This window comes from Sinocyclocheilus grahami, unplaced genomic scaffold (genome assembly GCF_001515645.1).
Source record: "Sinocyclocheilus grahami isolate Dianchi unplaced genomic scaffold, SAMN03320097.WGS_v1.1 scaffold238.1, whole genome shotgun sequence".
NCBI lineage: Eukaryota > Metazoa > Chordata > Actinopteri > Cypriniformes > Cyprinidae > Sinocyclocheilus > Sinocyclocheilus grahami.
This window is the reverse complement of record NW_015505417.1, coordinates 633,555-647,430: the sequence shown is the minus strand read 5'-3', so window position 1 is coordinate 647,430 and position 13,876 is coordinate 633,555. Positions and strand designations below refer to the sequence as shown.

The 13,876-nt window shown below is 40.4% G+C and overlaps 1 long non-coding RNA gene across 1 annotated transcript; it reads right to left on the bottom strand.

Moving 5' to 3' along the window:
• Positions 1-425: 425 nt before the first annotated feature.
• On the bottom strand, positions 426-12,080 carry LOC107597840 (uncharacterized). The gene is made up of 6 exons (XR_001610499.1): positions 12,070-12,080; positions 5,464-5,581; positions 5,214-5,301; positions 4,832-4,969; positions 621-892; positions 426-527 (listed from the first exon to the last, which is right to left on the bottom strand). It is a non-coding gene; the product is annotated as an uncharacterized lncRNA (long non-coding RNA).
• Positions 12,081-13,876: the final 1,796 nt, after the last annotated feature.

Below are 13,876 nucleotides of genomic sequence, written 5' to 3'. Positions count from 1 at the left end.
TAACATGTACTGCTGTAATTTCTGTTATAAACACCCGTGAGAGCAAACAGCCAATAACACTCTGCAGTGCTTCTTAACTGGTGGGTCACAACACTAAAATGGGTCACAGGTCTGTTTTAGTCTGTGGAGAGCAGGAATTTGCAATCAATGTTAAGCTTATTTAGGCTAATGTTGGCTTCATGGAAATATCAAGACATGTACAAAATGCTGGTACTATGTTGGGTCTGTAAAATCATGATGCAAACCCAGCATGCTGGTGTAAAACACTGGTACAAAATGGAAATATTTAATTTCATGTGGCATTTAAAAAACAAAACCAGCCCAGTAGAAAAGACTTTATACTATACGCATATAAAATATTTTCACAAAAAAAAAGTGAAATATTATTATAATTTAAAACAACTGTTTTCTACTTTAATATCTTGAAATGTAATTTATTCCTGTAATGGAAAAGCAGAATTTTCCATTGCTCCAGTTTTCGGTGTCACATTATCATTCAGGAATCGTTCTAATATGCTGATCTGGTGCTAAAAAAAAACATCAGTAACAATCGCATACATTTTAATATGTTCAGTGTTTCACATTATAGTAGTCTTCCAAACAGTCATTATAGTGCTTACCTCGGTCAAATTCATGTCTTTCGCTTTTCTTCCAGGTTCAGATGGGACAAGCGCAAATTGCTCCGTTTGGTCTGAACCTGCCATTCCATTACCCTTCAGCCCCTTTGGGAATGGACATATCCATGCTCCTCATGACCTCTGACCTCTCTCCATCAGGACATGGGGGTGAAACACGGGGGTCTCTTTATGGTCATTCCTTACTCTGAGGTCCACAGGGATGTCACCCTGAGATGTTCTTCTACTGATGTTTTTCATGGCTCCTCTCTGGAGAGCTGCAACAAATTGTGGTAAACTAATGGTATATTCATTTTTTTTAATGGCAACAGCTGGAATTTCGGGGGTAAAAGACCATGCCAATTAATTGCTAGAGAAATGTGTTTCTTCTCTATTTTTAACAGGGTTTTTTGTCTGTTCACAAATCTACATTGCCTAAATCTGAATTAGCTAAAAGACTGATAAACCTTATATGGTCCATTTCATAAAATACCAGAAGATCCTTCGCATGACCCCTCACTAATCTTAAAATGCTGATAAACTCATTTAGTGAAGGATTAGCTGGAAACTCAACATGGTCTGATTTATTGTCAGGCCAGCTACCATTTTTGTCTCCACATTGGTAACAGAGTCTATTGGATGCGGCTGGTGGTCAGAGATCTCAAGCCAAAGAGCCAACGATTTACCGACGGCTCATCGACTTTGTTTGGGTAAATGTTTGGGTAAATGCTTGAGCAGATCATCTGGTTAGGTTCACATTATTCTCACAGTAAGATTCTCACCTGGCTAACAGAAAAAAAGGCCATTTCCTGAAAATCAATACTAATGTACACGGCAAACTGAAAAGAAAAAAAAAACATTAAGACAAGTCTCAGTAACTTGAGGATTACACAGTATTTGCCCAGTGAAACACATTGCTTGAGGGCAAGAAAATAAACATGAGAAACAAGGGGAAAACAGCATGAGATAATAAGCCATACAATTTTTTTTTCCAATTGTGCAAAAACTGAGACAGGGCTTTAGATCTGTCAATTTCAATTATAGGTCAGGCAAGTGCCAAATATTCTTTATTTGCTCTGTTGCCCTTTCTTCTCTATGACCTTATTCAGATATAACAAAGTAAGTGCTGAAATAAGTCAAAATGCTTTTTTTGTCCCTAAGAAGGGTTTCTATTTGCATAAACATTCAAGGATTTAGGATATTAAAACAACACATAGCAGATTTGCCAAATTTGCTGTTTTCCTGCGGAATTGGGCTACTTCTATACTGCTACGGCAGGTTGTGTTTTCAGTCCCCAGGTTGAAACGAAACCCCCGCCCCCCTGGAATGCGACTTCAACCAAGGTGGAACCCCCTGGAAGGAGGTTTTGACCTCCCCCCAAAGCGCATTTTTGGAGTGATTTTTATAGCCATATTCCCCCAAAATGCAATTGGGCTAGTTTTGGCCATGATTGGGCTGGTTTTGTTACGCAGACCTGGCAACCCTGAAACACAGAGATCCCTAAAAGTATTTTGACACTTCAGTTTTTAAAATTTGACCTTCATTTGATTAGATATTTACCATCAAACCAAGAGGCATCAGCAAAGAATTGATGTGTTTTTAAACAAAGATCATTTTTCGTGTATGCATGAAGTTGTATTTAAACAATATATTTATTATAATTTGGCTTAAGCATCCAAAGCATTTTTGGGGCCACTATGCATTTGTGAAAGTAAAATGATCTGAATTAGAGGGAAGAAATGCATCAATACAGGTGAGTAATAGTGATGGAATAGTTCCAGCAGAACCTTATAGCTGTAGAGTGAGTTCACAAAGCAGGAACACATTAAGATCGAAGTGAGAAAAAGCAGAGAACCCGTTTTCATTCCAAAATCTTCTATAACTATAAATACGATACTAGCAAATTCAATGACTGATCTACAGTGAGCCAGGGATCTCTTTGGCCTGCTAGCGAGACCCTCAATTCTGAATTCATTTTCCCTCATAATGAAAGCTTTCCTATACTAACATTTAACAGATGGAAGACCACCTTTTTCATATTTCCTTCTGATTGCAGTAATAGTCTTATTTATGAGTGTCCATTCCAACTGAAGCACAGATCTCAGGCCAGGCAGAGCTGGAAGCGTGATGGAAATTAATCTAGTAATCTTCAGATCCTTTCCTCATTTTTTCAAAAACTACCCTAATTCATCACTGAAATCAATGACATAGATCAGATCGTGCCAGGTCGTTAGGTAAGGCATGATTAGCCTGGAAAACTCAAGGCCAAAAGCGTCCCAGATGTCAAAGAAACTCCTGGAGCGAGAGCTTGTGAATATACGAAGGAAACAGCTATTGTTAATACAACATGTTGTAATAGCAACATGTGTAATGTGAGTTTAAGAAATGTTACCTTTGAGACTTCCCTCAGCTACTGTTCAGTTAATGTAATTATAACTGGCATGGTGTTCTACTAATATCTCTAACACATACACTCTAAAGAGGGAACTGAGCACAATGGCTCAAAGTTTTCATCAATAGAGGCCCACGGCCGGATCCAGAAGCTCCCTCAAAGCTTACCAACATCCAGGCCTCTCACCCACCTTCCCATCCCTGATTAAAACCGAGACGGGGCCCCTGAAATCAGCACATGTGAGCAATTACAAAGAGACCTTCAGCAGCGTAATTTAAGCTAAATTAAACATTTTCATTAACTAAAATAACAATAAGTAAAATACAATTTAATTAAAGTAAAATACATTTTCGTGACTCCACAACGAAAAAACAAACAACATTTTTGATATAAATTATATTAAAGAACTTAAATATAATAAAATAGGAAAATTAATTAAATAGAAAAAAAGCCACTAGACAGCAATATCCCTAGCGATATATGCCCCTGAGAAATGTAACTTTTTTTTTTTTTTTTTTATCAGTTAATGCGTTAATGTTATCAGCACCAATATACTAAAATAAAATCGAAGCATAGTACGAAAAAAATTAAACTTGTTATAGTTTCTGTAAACGCTATAAAAAAGAAAGAAATAAAAAAAGAAAGAATGCGAAAAACAAACTAAATTGGCCAAATAAATAAAATAGAGCAAAAAATAAAAACAGAACAAAAATAGAAAATTCAGTGGCTTTTAGTGCCTTGGCTTACTCCTGGTAGCCCAAACACTGATTAATTTAGCAGGTTGAATAAATGTGGCTGTTCGTGTGTGCTGACAGCGAAGATGGTTGGATTTTCCAAAAAGTGGACTCCACTAAGAAAGTGCAAGGCTTTTTTGGCTCTTCTGCAGATTGAACAAAGGTGGTGTGTTAGGGCAATGGTCTGTTGCTTTCTTGTGACCCATGAAATGTTTTACAAAACACTTTCCTATAGCCGGCATGTCTACTGCAGTTATCCAGGTAGCTGCCCTTGATTACAAGGACAGATGCATCCCAATTAGCATGCCGGTCCGATTAGCATGACCACCTGTACTTGAGAAAACAGGGCAATACCCCTGACTAATTGTGGATGGGCTTTTAAAAGCTGGCCCAAAAGATGAGTCATCCAGCAGCTTGATCCAGTTCAGCTCAGCTCACATCCCGCTGCAATCAAGAACATTGAAACCTAAAGAGCCAGGAAGCACTTGGGAACAACTGCTTCCATGAATCCCTGCAGTGAAGTGCAGTGGCCAAATTAATCTCTTCATCTTCTCTCTGGACATCTCTTATCCTCCTCTGTCAGAAACTTGGCCGTGCTAAAGATTTACAATCACGTCTTCCTCTCTCTCTCCTATGCTGCTATTGAGTCTAATTACTTTAATGTTTAAGCCTCCACCATCTTTTTTCAGACACACATTTTCTTAGTTCCATGAACCAAATGCCAGAAGAGGCTAAGAATAACCCTCCTCATCCTACATTTTTGAAGGGATGATATGTGTCCTCGTATCATGGATTTACTTCAAGCCATAAAATAATGAACTCATTTTTCTTCGAAACACTTGCATCTTTAGAGATCAGCTGGCAAATCTAGACTATGAGCTATTTAAGCCTCATTTTAGCCACAAATAAACCTCAGTAAATGATCAATGACATGTCAAAATATCAAGGACTATTAAATTCAAATGCAGCACGTAAATGGAGACGTTTTTATGTAAAAACTTTGAATGGGAAGAAGCTTGTGACCACCAAAAAATGGCTACTTACAGTATGTGACTTAATTTGGACTCAAATAACGATATATATGAACCCACCTGGTTTGAGGAGTTTACAGTGGTTTTAGCACTTTTTTTCTCTCCAAATTGTCTGAAGGCCTTCAGAACACGTCTTTGGGCTGTCACTGTTCTCCACAGGGCAGATTTTCCCCAAGCTGCAATATGTCCATGTGATTCCTATATGCCAGAAATGAGACAATTTCAGCAACCTTAAACTCTTTATGACAAGACTGGGAGTGTAAATGGGTACTTTCTGCTTCAAGGACAATTTTATCACCACCCACCCAAAGAGCAAGGGTCAATTATTCCCACTAGAACATTTTCAAGGCACTTTTAAGAGTGTACCTAAATAATAATATTCATGAGAATTGTTGTAAAATATTTTCTGGTCTTAAAATCTAAAGTTTGCTGGCTGACTTACTTTACATTTATGCATTTGGCAGGTCCCTTTATCCAAAGCGACTGCATCGCATTGAAGGTAAACAGTTTTCAATCAGTTCATGCATTCCCTGGAGGAATTCAGGCTTAAATCTTAGAGTGTAACAAGCAGTCCACTGAACAGCAAGTTGTAAGAACCCAAGTGCAGCTTTTATTTAACAAAGTGAAATCCAAAATGCAAACAAAGACTTGACTTGAACAGACTTGACTTGGCATGAACAAACTAGACTCACCGACAGCAGGTTCCAACATCATAAAGCTAGACAAAGAACAATTCTTCTTCTTCTTTGAGGTTTAACGGCGGCTTGCATCCAAGAGCGTTGCATTACCGCCACCTTCTGGATTATACTCCTGCAATGTTATTCCATTTTATTTCCTCCAGCTTGTTTTCCACAATCATATTTTCCTCATCAAACCCGTTCTACAACAAGGAACAATGGCAACATGAGGGCTATTTGTATCAAACACTAAGGGACACATGATAAGAATCAACCAATGAGCAAACAGAACTGAGAGTCACATGACAGGACAATAACCAATGAGGAACAAGACACATGCCTAAAACAACCAATCTGAGCATGACACATACACTAGGCAGGATAACATAAGGATCAAGGGAATCACATGACAGGAAAATGAAACATGGCAAAATATCAAAAATAAAATACATGAAAACCTAAACCAGACACAAAACCCAAACCCCACGTAACATAGAGCATGGTGCTAGCAACAGCAAGGTCATGGGTTTGATTCCCAGGGATTTTTGAATGTATTTATCTTGGCTAAATAAAGGATAAATAAAAAATCCTTGGGAATCAAACCTATGCCCTTGGTGTTGCTAAGGCTATGCTCTACTGTTTTAGTTTAAGTTCCCCCAGAATGAAATTCTCTTATCATTTATGATTTCCTGTCTTCCATGGAACACATAAGGAGAAATTTAGATACATGTTTGTTGAAACACAATGAATGTAAATGGGGACAAATATTTTCAGGGTGTAAAAATGACAAAAATGTTTCTGAAGATTTGGAATATTCGAATTGAGTTGTAAAAACTGCTTTTATGAAACTTTGGCTGTGCTTTTTTGATAATTTTTGACCCAATTAACTTTCATTGTATAAAAAGTGTGGGTTGAAATATTACTGTAAAACTCAAAGTCCCCCAAAATTATCTAAGATATTTCCTAAGGTGTTTCTGCTGTAATTATGACAACACTACTTGTTTTCAACAAAGTTATTTACAGAAAGTGGAAGTGTTGATATATTAAATTAAACCTGATACATTTTGGGATTTTATAAGGGTATATTAACTCAACATCTAAAAACAGAAATGTTTTTCCTTTGCATTTTTGAAAAGTTTCGAATACAGAAGGCAGCGTTGTCAAAACGTTCCGCTGTCACGCGGATTTGCGAAAACAATTAAAAATGCTGTACTATGCATGCCAGGACAGTAGTTGGCAATGTCACTTTGTAAAAAACATTGTGCGTCTGCCAACATATGCATTCCTATAGAGTGGTGGAACTATGATGTCACTTTGTAGGCAAAAACCCGGAAGCGAGTTAGCATTTTAGCACTTCCAGTTCCATCGTCCAGAGTCAATGGGTTTTTTGAATAAGGTCTGTGTTTCACACAAGCTCAAAATACTTTCCCGTTTTATTCTACGACATAAAACACACCAGTTACACCCCACTTGTGATTTTTTTTTAAATGTTACGCTTCTTAAAAAAGACGGTTGCTAAATGGGACTACAGGTGCTGTCGGAGACATTAAACGTCATCACGCCGAACAGTTTATCAATTTACAGTATTTTCAGATTGTAGTATAATTTATAGTACAATTAATTGTAGAATAACCAATTAATGGTTTACCGCATTTTATATTGTTTTTTTTTTTTGCTTTGCCCCGAAATGCAACACAAGTCTTCGGATAGAAGATGCTCGTTTTATCGCTTACTGATGCGGAGACTCTGGGTTCGGACCATAAGGTAAAATCATGATTATTCCATGTAAACACCACATTTATCGGCTTAGTCACGGTGAAAGTGAAACTTTAACGATGCATAGTGCTTAAAGCCATGTTAAAATGAAATGTTTATGGCCACAAGAAGCTGTTAGAAAGCAGATTGAGGATTTTCTAGAAGCAAGGATAAAATAACATTCTGTGTATCCATCCTAACAAAACGATAGCTGAAATATGGTACTTTATTCACTTAAATAAGTTTAATCTTACCAAATCCAAAAACTCACTCAATCTGCTGTCATTTAATAGATTAATGCACTAGAATTGTATTGAATAGTACATTCACACTCGCTTTTAATTAAAAGATTCATATTAATCAAGGATTTATTGACTTTTAATGCACCTTATTTCGAAATGTATAGAAATACGTGCTTTCATATGTCCTTTAGTAATGATTATTTAATTATTCACTATACTATTTATTACTAATGTCTCATTTCAGTTTTAGTTTGGCTCTAGTTTTGTATTTATTCCAGTTTATATGAAAAGGTTCATGTAGCATGGATTAAAATCCATCCACAGAGTAAATCCTTTTCACTGAACACGTTAAAAATACGTTTGAAAAAGTTGTGGGAAGCATGGTGCTGGTGACGTTGAAGGCGAGCGACTGTGGTAGTGTAGTTCGTTTATAGCCTAAGTTTAGCTTTTAAGTACTGGTGCTTTTATTTTGGCTTCAAAATTCATAAAAGTTGTATTATTTTGTGAAGATTATCTTGATGGACAAAACGTGTAAATATCATGAACTATGATTGAACACAGAGCTTATTGTTTTGCGATAATCCAAAAGCCTATGGAAAAATCCCATTGGCTTTTTGTCGAGGGAACCAGTGCGATGCTAACAGTCGATCCACATGCAAAGTGACATCATAGTTCCACCACTCTATAGTCTGAACATGTAATACATATGCGTATGACGTCACCGTGTTCACAAATTTGCATTTTTGTAGTTTACACAGAAACAATAACAGTACTGTTTTCAAAAACTTGCACTATGAAACCCATTTTCAAATGTTTGTGTTTTTAGGCTCCCAAATTTTTTGGTACATTTTTCCTTACAAGTAGAATATTTCAATAATAAGAGGCTGTCAAAAATAATTCAGTCTTCCATGCATATGGTCTATCAAAAACAATCATGATGATCTCATGCTGCCAGTACAGTGTTGTATTCTACATTCATCAAGATCCGGTGATGAGAGATAGTGTCAACAACACTTCTGCCAGACTTCATATGAAGTCTTCTACCAAGAGTTCAGCTTTAACCCCGCCATCTCTCAGTCTTGTGTCACTGCTGACTGGTGCAGGAAGTGAGCAGAGATGTCTAGAGATAAAGTAAGTCTGGTGCTGAGGGTCACTGCCATTAGAGAGCCGTTTCTTTTCAGCGTTCTTTGAAACTGGGTCAAATCATTTGCTCATTCTAGCTGGGAAAAAAACGTGAATGTGAGCACATGAACATTAGATCTGTGGCGACCGACATCCCTTGACTTTCGTTTATCTGAAGGCGAACCTCCTGCTCGTACCTAAAAAATTCTGGTGTGACCTTTAGAGTTTGTTGTCAATGTCAGATTACCTTCTGAGAGGAAAGAAAAAGAGAAGCTCTCAAAACTAAAGGCTGACAGCTGTAGAGAGAACTACTGTAGAAGAACAAAAGCAATCAAGGAGAGAGCTGCACTATTCCACCAAGCGTAGCTTCTCTCTTTACAGAGAATTATTAAGTACAAAGACGGTAGTGGTCGCAGAATGGATTCTATTATTACTGTTTTTTTATTCCTTATTGTTCCCTGAAATTTAATTTCACTTCAGCTCAAAAAGAAATGTGCAAAGAAAGAATGGTCTGCGTGTGAGTGTGTGTGTGTAGAGGAGTGTGTGATAAGGGAACAATTGTTGCACCATCAAAACTTCTAATAGACATTTGATATCTGTTTCTGTTAGATTTACAAATGGTCCATTGCTTTAGTTACTAAATGAAAACTGGACAGAAATGGGACCATCTAGGAACTGCTAGTCTGGATGTTTGTGAATTGGCGTGCTCAGAAATGAACTTTGGAGGATCATTAGACTACTAAACTGACGGTACACTACGTATCTTTATATACTTGAAATTGGTACAAAACTTGGTGAAGTTCTGGCACTTGCTATGTGGAAAACAAAAAACAATCATGGACATGATCCTAAAATGTAAAATGGTCCTGAAAAAAAAAAAGTCACACTTTTTGTGGTAAAAAATGGAAATCAATTAATATAGTGGACACATGTGGTACTGCGCACAAAACAAACTCTTACTGAATTTTTTGAGATATCAAACTCAAATTTGGAACACAACTTGTTCAGATTTACGGCTTAAATTTTCAGTTTTAGAATAAAACATGTTTTGGAAAAAAAATTATATACTGTGTATATAAATTATATTATATTATATATGTTTTTTTGTTGTTGTTTTATTTTACTTCAGCAATAATCTGCAAAGTGTATTTAAAAAAACTAAAAAAAAAACTGGCCAAACTTAATGCTCCAAAGAATTCGAGATTTAATACAGTTTAATTTGGAAATTTCAGTTTCAGAATATAATTTAGTACCACTAAAAATAATACAATATGAAACATTCAAATTAAAATATAATATATTTTTATTTTATTGAAATAATAATAAAAAATTGTAATTTTGACCACCACATGAGGAGCAACAACAGTAATTCACTTACATTTTCCTTACAAATCTCATTGGCATACATTTAAAAATGACATATCCAGATGTGCTCCACCAGGTTTAACATCAATAATTGTCTCTTTATTGATGTCACTGATGTTCTTAATGTACCATATACTGTATGCATGCTAATTAGTTCTGAAGTACACATAGTGCTATTCATTTGAATATACACTATTAGGTAAAATAAATGTAGAACAACAAAGAAAAAGGTAAGAAAAAAATGAAAAGGATAAAAAGGCCTGTAGGCATGGACAGTCCTCAGCAATCTGTGATGGGTTGGAGAAACGCAGCGTTGTGGTTGGTCAGATTCTTTTGACCTGCAGGAAGATGGAAAGACTAATCAGTACAGATCTGATGGCTCGCTTCATGTGCTCTGAGCTAATGAGAACACTTAAATTCTCTGCTGTCCGCATAATGACTCTCTTTATCTGTAAATCCTCAGTGGTCTGTTTCTTAACCATCCCTCTCTTTCCCTCTTTCTCTGTTTTCACATGTGGAATGCAGTGGATGAGTCAATCACTCTTTATGTATGTAGACTGAATCTTATTTGTGAGCCTTAACTATGGTTGGTCGGAATGACGCTATACACTGTAGAAATATGTGAACCGGCAGAGATTTTGCTACAGTCTCAAAACAGGGAAGACCTGGTTATTAAAGGGGTGTAATGAGAAGAAGTGTTGCAATCAACATGTAATTTGCATCTTTAGTGGTATTGAAAGTGGCCTAATTGCATTAAAATGCTAGAATTATCAGTTTTTCCAACATTAATTTGAACAATTTAAGTCTTTACAAAAATGTTACATGATGTGAGGATATATTTGCACTGATGCCAGACTTGTTCATTTGTTGAATTAAGTTTATGGATATTACCCTTTTGTTAATCCAGGAAAAAAATAATAATATAATAGTTAATTTATAAAATATATAATAATTCACTGAATTAAAAACAATAAATTAAATCTAAAATTAAATTAAAATACAAAAAAAACTATTTCACCACCAATTGTTTTATGTGTAATTATTTTATTTAATGGTTTATTACATATCAGCCTTTACTATAGTTTGCAAACCTGTAAAATGAAATGCCCTACACCTCAAACCAGTACATTTTGAAAATTGTAAACAATATAAAAATACATGTTCATCATTTTATTAAGAGTTTTTTTAGTCATCTGAGGCCCATGAAAACATCTAATTAATTACCAGAGTAGAGAATTGCCAGACAGCTCCTCATCAAATTTGGGTAATGACTTCAGGGAAGAGACTGTTAAACATAGCTGCCTGCAGAGAGAGACAAGGATATGCTGTCTGCTTTCCGTGAGGTCCTCCCAGCCCACACAGACTCTGGGGTTTACTTACCGAACGCTTCCTGTCCCATGGGCAACGGAGGATACTGCTGAGAGTGTATATGAGAGAGATAGGTGGGGGTTAGTTTTATAGCCATTTTTGTCAAGCACTATTGGCCACCAGGAAAAGATTGTGAAAACTTTGCCAAGATTCCAACCTCTGGAATTTAACCTACGCAGCGGAACGGGAGCCATCGACCAGCAGGATGCAATGCTGTATATGAGCAGAACCATTTAGATACTGTAACGGGGTGAAGAATCACACGACAAGAAATCTCAATCAATACCCCGGAGGGTGGATTTATTGGGGTGAGGGGTGCTAGTGAGAAAGGTCCAGGTAGGTGCTCCGTTGCCGTGATTGCTCTCTTGCGTCTTCCCAGTGCAGAGGGTCCGTGCAGTGCTCCTGTGGGGCTGGTCGGTCACACGCTGCATTCTGTGGGGAAAATGAGAGTTAGTGCTCAGTCATATGGAGGAATCTCCCAGACGGCAGGGCTTGCGAGGCATCCGTCTGCAGCAGGAAGGGGCAGCTAAAGTCCGGGGCTCGGAGGACGCTGCTCCGAGATGAGGGACCCCTTCACCATCTGGAAGGCCTCCTCCACTGCTGGTGTCCACTGTACCTTCTACGGTTGCCCCTTCCTGGTCAAGTCTGTCAGGGAGGCGGCTAAAGAGGAGAAGTTGGGGATGAAGCAGCGATAATACCCTGCCAACCCTAGAAAGGCTCGTACCTGGGTCTTGGTCTCGGGTCTCGGAGCAGAGCGTACCGCCTCCACCTTCTTCTCCTGCGGCCGAATGAGACCCCGTCCCACCTGGAAACCCAGGTACTTCGCCTCGGAGAGGGCAAGGTGGCATTTGCGAGGGTTGGCGGTGAGTCCAGCCCTCCAGCGCTCCGAGAGCATCCTCCTTAACCGGTCCAGGTGGTCTTCCCATGCCTCGGACTGGATCACGACGTCGTCCAGATAGGCCACGGCGTAGGCCTGATGGGGCCACAACAGGATGTCCATCATCCTCTGGAACGTGGCGGGTGCCCCGTGGAGGCCAAAAGGAAGGGTCCGGTACTGCAAGTGGCCACTAGGGGTAGAGAAAGCAGTCTTAGGTTTGGCATTCTCAAGGGGTACCTGCAAGTAGCCTTTGGTGAGGTCCAACATAGAAATATACCGGGCCCTTCCCAGCCGGTCCAACAGTTCATCCACCCGAGGCATGGGGTATCCGTCGAACTCGGATACCTCATTGAGGCGACGGAAGTCGTTGCAGAAACAGAGGGTGCCGTCCGGTTTCGGGACTATCACGATGGGGCTGGCCCATGGGCTGCGTGGTGGTTCTATCACCCCCAACTTCAGCATCTGTTGAATCTCCTCCTCAATAGTTCACCGACGAGCCTCAGGGACGCGGTAGGGCCGTTGCCTGACGACAACCCCTGGCGGCGTCCGGATGTTGTGCTGCAGGATGTTGGTCCTCCCGGGAAGAGAGGAGAACACATCAGAGAACTGACCGACCAGGTGCTGCAGCTCCCTCTTCTGGGCAGCCGAGAGGTGGGGGTTGACGTCAACAGAGACGGCGAGGGCCGCAAGCTGGTCTCTAGTCCCCACCCACTTCTTCAGCAGGTTGATATGGTAGAGCTGCTCGGCTCTCCTCCTCCCTGGCTGGCGCACACGGTACGTCACCGGCCCAATCCTTTCCAGCACCGTGTAGGGACCCTGCCAGGTGGCCAGGAACTTGCAGGCAGCATTGGGGACTAGGACCATGACTCGGTCTCCAGGCTGGAACTCCCGTGGTTGGGCTGCCCGGTTATAGTGGCGCTGTTGGGCCTGCTGCGCTTTCGTCAAGTGTTCCCGGACTAATGGCATGACCCGGTCGATCCTTTCCCTCATCTGTCTGACGTGCTCGATCACAGAGCGACGGGCTGCCGGCTGTTGCTCCCAGGCCTCCTTTGCCACATCCAGGAGGCCGCGGGGTTGCCGGCCAAAGAGGAGCTCGAAGGGGGTGAAGCCAGTTGAGGCCTGCGGAACTTCGTGGATCCCGAAGTAGACATAGGGGACCATCAGGTCCCAGTCGTGCTTGTCCTCAGCGACCACCCGTCTCAGCATCTGCTTGAGGGTTTGGTTGAAGCGTTCGACCAGTCATTCAGTCTGGGGATGGTAGACTGTGGTCCTCAACTGCTTCAGCCGCAGCAGCCGGCAGAGGTCAGCCATTAGCTGGGACATGAAGGAGGTCCCCTGATCGGTCAGGATCTCTGCTGGGATGCTGACTTGGCTGGAGAGCAGGAAGAGTTCCTGGGCAATGGCTTTGGCGGTGGCTTTTCGGAGGGGCACTGCCTCAGGGTACCGGGTGGCATAGTCGACGATCACCAGGATGTGTTCATGTCCCCGGGCAGACTTAGGCAACGGCCCCACAAGGTCCATCCCGATGCGCTCAAAGGGCACCTCGATGATGGGCAGTGGTATCAGCGGACTGGGGGAGGTGTCCTGGGTGACGTCACTTGGCAGGTCGGGCAGGCTTTGCAGAACTGCTTCACTTCGGCCTCCAAGCCCGGCCAGTGGAAGCGGTCGCGGATCCGCTGGATGGTGTTCCCGGCTCCGA